Here is a 7,255-nt window from a genome sequence, read left to right on the forward strand (position 1 = left end):
TATTAGAAATGGGAATTTCATATTCTCTTATGGGTATATTTTATTTTCTCATAGGAAACAACTATTTAATCCAGAAAGTTTCACCGAATTTAGAAGTTGGGATTTGGGTCTTTAATATGGTTGATCTTAATTCTAGTATGTTTTATATTTGCAATTGGAAACTAGAAAATTTTGCAACAAAATGAAAAAATTGGAAACAAAATATAAGGGAAAACGAGAAAAAAGGGTCGTTTAAAAGTAAAGAGGTCTCACGACCCATCTTGACTCATTTTAAATTGCTCGAGGAAAGTCAATTGGCGCCTTCATTATTTTAGTATTGATTAATCCACCTTTACCAAACATGAAGTTATTATATAGGCACCCAAGCCTTTTTTTTTGAGGGGTGATTGGACGAGGGCCGTATGAGCTCGTGTCATCTAAAGGTGAGGAATTGACGAGATTCATGTGAGAGTGTTCACACCCTAAGGGATGACAACTCACCTCCTAAAATTTCTCCCACTTTCAAGGCTCTTATATATAACCCATGAAAAGTTAACTTATTCACGGAATTGCCACAATACCAATGAAACACCCAAATCACAAACTTCTCCGGAATCGTCAAAACTCCCTTGACAACTACTCTGTTTCTTATTTTTTCAATTTTATTCGTTCAACATAATCTAGATTGGCAACATTGTCTCATCCGTAGAAAAACTATATTATCTCATAACCAGGGGCGGAACCAGAATTTTCAGCTAGCCAGGAAAGACTTAAAGTTACTGTAAATCAAACATGTAAATGATATGTATATGTGTACGAATTTGACAAACTATTATACATATATGTACGAATCTTGATAATCTTACATGAAACAAAGTAGATTAGTAGTTAGAAAATAGAGAGAGATGAAAAAAAGGATAATGAGACTCTCCAGCGAAGAACTAGGTTTGCAAACGCGACGTCAGGCACGAGGTGAAAAATGAGAGAGATGATGAAAATACCAAATCTTTTGTTTATCCTCATAAAACTGGTAACAAAATGAGATGTAATCACGATGAAAAGAAAAAAATATTACAAAAAAGTTACTCAAGGGGCTATTTTCGAAGCTAATTAAAATATGAAGATCATTTTCGTGAGTTGATCAAAACAGTGGGGCAAAACGGAATTAACTCCGTAGTTAAGGAAGAAAAATATAAAATTATGAGAAGATGGCCACAGATAAGTTCGAACCTGTGACCTTACGCGCCCAAGACAAGGGATTTACCACTAGACTACAACCTCAATTATGTCACATTTCTCTATGAATTTTACAAATTCCAACCTGGGCTATTGCCTAGGCTGGACTACAAATAGGTCTGCCCCTGCTCATAACCTTACTTGTAAACAATGCAGGTACCTAGTTCCTGCAGAGTTGACAGTTAGGCAATTTGTCTACGTTATTCGGAAGAGAATCAAATTGAGTGCAGAGAAGGCGATTTTCATCTTCGTCGATAATGTCCTGCCACCTACAGGTACTAGTTTCTTTTTGAAACTTGAAAACCCTCATGATTTTCTTTAATGATTTTATAAAGCAACCGCAATTTGGTTCTTGAATTAAGCTCTAAATCACCTTGAATTAATGCTCTTACAATGTCTAAAATTCACTAAGCTCTAAATCACCTTGAATTAATGCTTCAGTTGTCTTCATTTTCAACGACATATACTTTTCTTTTTCGCGCGTTAGGAAAGCAAGGATGAGAATTACATGCTTCAGTTGTCTTCATTTTCAATCATCATCTATATAATAAAACAGGTTGAAAAGTGCTGATTGGGACAAACATTGGAGATAAATCCAGCCGTCCGTCCCAGATCAACACTAATGCTCAACCATTAGATCCATCTACTAGCTTCTTGATCAAATTTAGAGTTGATGGATATTAAATGGTGATTATTGCTCATGAAAATGTTATTGACGTGAATAAATGGTGGTTTATTGATAATGAATTCCTAGATTATAACCCCCATCTCTCCCCCAAAATCCATATGCACGTCTTAATGATGTGAATAAATGGTGGTTTGTAATATGGAGAGTTGGCTCATAACCTCATATCAAAGACCCTGTTCTCCTTCATGTTCAAAAAACGGTTACCTTACTCTTCCTCACCCCTCTATCTCTCAACCATTACATCTCATCAATGGAGGAGCATTAATTACACTACCTATCTATTAACCACACAACCTACTCTTCTAAATTTTCACAACACATTTTTTTCTCACATTTTACAATTGTTCAAGGGTTTATATATAGTCTCCCCTTCAACTCATTCTACACAGGTTAGTGGTCTAATCATTAACAATTTGAGTCAGATTTGATTATTTTACCGGATCCGAATTGAATTTTTGATCTCTTATTTTGCAGTAGCAGAATGAAGAGATGTTAATCCAGTATTGAAAGTTTGTGGAAGGTCCTAAACCAATGGAAGGTAATTTTTCTTATTTCCAAGTGATTATAGTTCCTTAAACATGTTCCTAGGTTTGCTTTTTGGTGCTTAAAAATGTAAATTGGACAATTTTACAAAACTTTTAGTCAATTTTAAATTCGGTTGTAATTTGTTAAGTTTAGTCAATTTACAGAACTTTAGTCGATTTAAAGTCGGTTGTAATTTGTGCTTGGAGTGGCACAAGAAAAAGCTTAGTACAGTGGAAAAACAACAATTAAGTAACAACATAATCTTCACATCAAGGTTTTCAAGTGTATGTTTGTTTTCAATTCTTAGTAGGTAACTTTTTACTGTTGTCTTATGCGTGATCTATATTCCTGTTTTATGTTAGAGTTTGAAGATGTAGCTGCAACGAAAAAAAACTTAACAAGTCATCTCTCTCGGTGAGTTTGGTTTTAATTTATAAAAAGTTATGGACTTAAAAGTTTTTTCAATCCTCGATTATAGACTGAAATCAATATCTTTTGTTTTTCAATAAAATCGAGTTTTTCCTTTTCAATCATAAAAATGTGCCTTTTTGTTAAGGAAGTCCGATTCCTGCAAAATTGTAGTGTTAGAGCTATCAAATTTTATTCTATATAGCTTAAAAGATGCAATTTATGTTCGTTTAGTTGGTCAAAAAGCAAAAAAAAGTGTCTAATTGATACCTTTGGTTTCTCCCGCTTTCTTGTGTTTTGTTTCATCATTTTCTACATGTTTTCTTTCGAAATATACTTTAAAAAACGGAAAAGGAAATGACGACGATAATGGTAGTGGTAGGGGGAACGACGATAAGGTTAAAGACAACGGAAAGGGAAACGATAATGGAAAAGGGAACGAAAAAGAACCACATGTTGTGGTACCTCTTCAACTTACGATTTACATGTCTTCGGGCATAACTTTCATATAATAGGCATTCATATTATTATGTTCATCACTTCATGTTTTATATTATCAACGAGTTAGTAATGAGAAATTAGATATATTTTTTACATTTATTTACGACATTTATTGGTTCTATATAACTTATTTACTTATCTGTGTTGTTGCAGCAACTTCATTGGGAGTTTTCCCGATCTTACTCAGGATAAATATGATCCATCAAGAGAGAAATATTAGATTGTTTTCATGTCATGGTCAGATATGCATGTATCTCGATTATCTTTGTTTTTAGAGCTTTCTTCTTTATCTGATAAATTGAAATAACAAATCTCAAGATTCCCTACCAACGCCAACTTTTTGTATCGGATAACATTTATTCTCATGCGTGGTACAGATTTCCAAAGTTCGTAGGCGATCAGCTGTGACGTGATATATCGTGCTTCATGTGGTTGAACACTTGAACTTTCTCCCTCATTCATGGCACTGGGCACTTGGGATATTTACGTACATCTTGAACACCACAGAGATTTCAAAACAATAGAATACAGTTTTTCCATAAACTTTGCATTTGATTTCAACATAAGAATTATAAACCTTAAAAATAGACATTTTTATCATCAACATCTTTGATATTCATCTTATGCTCGGATATTACTTTTTGTAGTTATGTGCTATGTGCAGGAGGTGGAAACCATTTTTTGCATCATCTCTTTGTCAGTGATTATGTCGGTGAAGTTCGACGGATAGATGATGGATGGATTGCGAAAATTCTTCCACTTCCATCCAATTCTAGCTTGGGGTGGTACTACTTCAACAACATCATATTTTAACAATCAAAATAAAGCATCGATTGAACAATACATATTCCTTCTTTTCATATAGACTAACTCCTATGTTTTGAAGTCCCAACTCTACCTTTTTGTTCAGATCCAAAGTGAAGCTTCAATATATAAACGAAAACTTGTTTTTCTGCTACCGTGAATTATCTGGGCGACTTGTTTTGGCTTAGCTCTAAGCGTGGTCTTTTGAATCATGTCTTTTGAACTATTCCTTTCATTTTTCTCTCTCTCATTAAGTATGACATTAAAAATCAAAATGAATTGTATTCATCTTTACTTTCTTCTACGTTACCTTCTCTATACTTTCAATTCGTAGCTGAAACTTTTCCCTTCCTCATTATTTTCTCTTACAAAGCAATCTTTTCATTTGTTTCGCTAAAAAGATATAAATTCTCATTTCCTCTCTCATTACTTACTCTCTTCAATCAATTTCTCCAATCTTCTCATATATTTTCAAAAACTGAATGAAAGTTCTCTCTTCCTTTCTCATTGCATCTCACGTAGTAACTAAAATTTCTCTCTTCTTTGCAAATGTAAATAGCTTTTCTCTATCCTGTTGTTTTGGAGTGTTTGGGAATTGAAATTTCTCCTCATTGGTTTTGTATTCAGATATAGTACTAAATTTATTCCTATGCATCTTTGTTATTCGACCAAATGTAAATAGTCTGGTTTTGTATTTAATAATAAATATGCATCTCAACGACATTTTGGCTTGCTATTGTGTTAATTGCAGAGGGTGTGTCTCTTCCTCTTAGAGGAGATAGTATTTTCCTGTTACTTTTTTTTCAAACTGGTAAAAGTGTTCAACGAAATTACTCATGCCGAAGGCACGGGTTATACCTAGTATTAGAAGTTTCTGCTTCCGCCTAAACGGCTTTCAACCCTGAACCCCCTTTTCACTTGGTTCGCCTCTTGCTTTCTTTCTGTCATCTGGTGGGGGTCTAGTTGAGATTCTTTCTTTACCTAGGAGTCAAGAAATGACTTCCGCTAGCTCCCATTCTTTATCTAGGATCCCAACCGTAAGCTATTCTGAGATCTTTCTCAGAGACAAAGAAACCCACCTCTCTTGCTCTGATTGACCGTCCGTGTGTTTACTTAATATGAACCTCTGCCCTGAATCCTTACTCAGGAACCTCTGCCCTGAATCCTTACTCAGGAACCCGAGGAGTTGGAATATGGTAGGGTCAAAGTCTGGCGGTAACTCGGAAGTGAGTCTTTCGTCTTGTCTGGCCCCTAGTCCTAAGAAGACAAATAAAGAGGGTAAATCAGAAGAGTAGGAATAAGATCTTATTTCCTGGCCTGTGTTTACCGGTCAGACCAAAAGGCTGGAGCTACTCTAAGTCGGAACTCTTCTCCCGCGGATAGATTGCTTCCGCAGCCTTGTTATGCTATCAGTCTATTGACAAACTTTTACACGAGTTCTCAAAAACTTATGAACCATGTCTCAACCACTCCATCATTTTTTCATTATATGTTTCTCTTCACTACAAGCCTCATCAAAATCCTAATGACATTATTAAAACTTCTAGTACGCAATTTACTAATGAAGATAGAGTGGACTTTGGACCTTTCAAGTAGACCTTGTATACCACTACATTACCCCCATCTTGTGTTGCAGATGTTTGAGAGCATCACAAAATTAGTACTTTCAAGAAAAGGTCTATAGTTAAACGAAGAGTTTTGAGATGCATGATCGACAATGAAGGGGAAATGACTTTGTTTCCATAGACGTTCATCAAATGACTTTGTTAAGTAGGGTTTTGTTCATTGCCTTTAGGTTCTTATACCTACTCCATCTCTGCCAAGTGGTTGTTCCATAACGAATTACGAATATTACTTTCAATGACTCAAAACAAAGGTCGGAGTATGAAACAATCACATGAAATAAGTTGAAATAGCTGCTAAGACAGATTTAACAAACACCAATTTGTCTCTTGGTAATGCCTTCGACTTTAGGTTTTTTTTAAGTGGGTGTCATGTCTATGAAGAAGGCATGGATGTGCACCAGTTACAACATATTGTTGATTTATCTGTCTCTGCATAAAATTGTTGAACTAGTAATAACTAGTTCTCTGTTTTGTAGTTCTATCGGTTTTGATAGGTATTTGACGTACAGCTAAACTTTCAGGAAACCAGTGAAAATAAATCATCTTCTAAAACTAAAACTCATAGAAACCGGGCTATCAAATCCAATTGAATGGAATAACAGATTCCGGTTCGAAAAATGGAAATTTTTTCACATGTCTAGTTGAATTTGTATTTTACATAAGGCCACGACTTTGGGGAGTAAAGAATAATCTCCAGGGAATAAATTCTCTAGGGAATATTTTTCTGTATATTCTCGAGGACATTTCACTTGATCAAACATTGCCCCTAATCTTCATCCTCTTTATCACCTTCACCACAACAACTTCCCACCACCAACATTGCCACCACCATTGCCACCACCATTGCCACCTCTTCTCTTTCCTATCTTCTCCTCTCTAACTCACGGTTAGCTTATCTCTCTCCCTCTCTCTCTCTTGTTGATTTCATTTTCTCTCTCTCTCTCTCTCTCTCTCTCTCTCTCTCTCGTTCTCGCTCTCACTGACTATCTCTCTGTCTCACTCTAGATCTCTTTCTCTCTCTTTCATTGTCGACCACTCTCATTATTTCTCTCGTCGTAGACATATATATCTCTCTCTCTCTTTATCTATATCTCTCGCAGTCTTCATCTCTTTTTTTTGTAGTCTCCCATTCTCTCTCTCTGTCTGGATAGATCTCTGTTGAAATCGCAGAGTTCGTGGCCACGAAACATTTTGTGGCCACAAAATGGTAATGTACACGAAACATTTTGTGGCCACGAAGTGGTCATGGCACAAAATGTTTCGCCAGAAACCCTCCTCGATGTCAGGTTCCGACGAAGGGAACACTTCCCTTTGCCAGAGCGGTGTCTGTGTGAGAAGAGAGAGATATAAAGAGAAATTAATTGAGAAACAGAGAGAGATTGAGGAGAAACAGTGAGAGATACAGAGAGAAACAGTGAGAGATCGAGAGACATAGATAGTGAGAGCAATATAGAGGGATAGCAAGAGATAGGCAATGAGGAATCGAGAG

The sequence above is a fragment of the Eschscholzia californica genome, unplaced genomic scaffold (assembly GCF_041429995.1).
Source record: "Eschscholzia californica isolate CP2 unplaced genomic scaffold, dmEscCali1.0.p SCAF_1, whole genome shotgun sequence".
In the NCBI taxonomy this organism is placed as follows: Eukaryota; Viridiplantae; Streptophyta; class Magnoliopsida; order Ranunculales; family Papaveraceae; genus Eschscholzia; species Eschscholzia californica.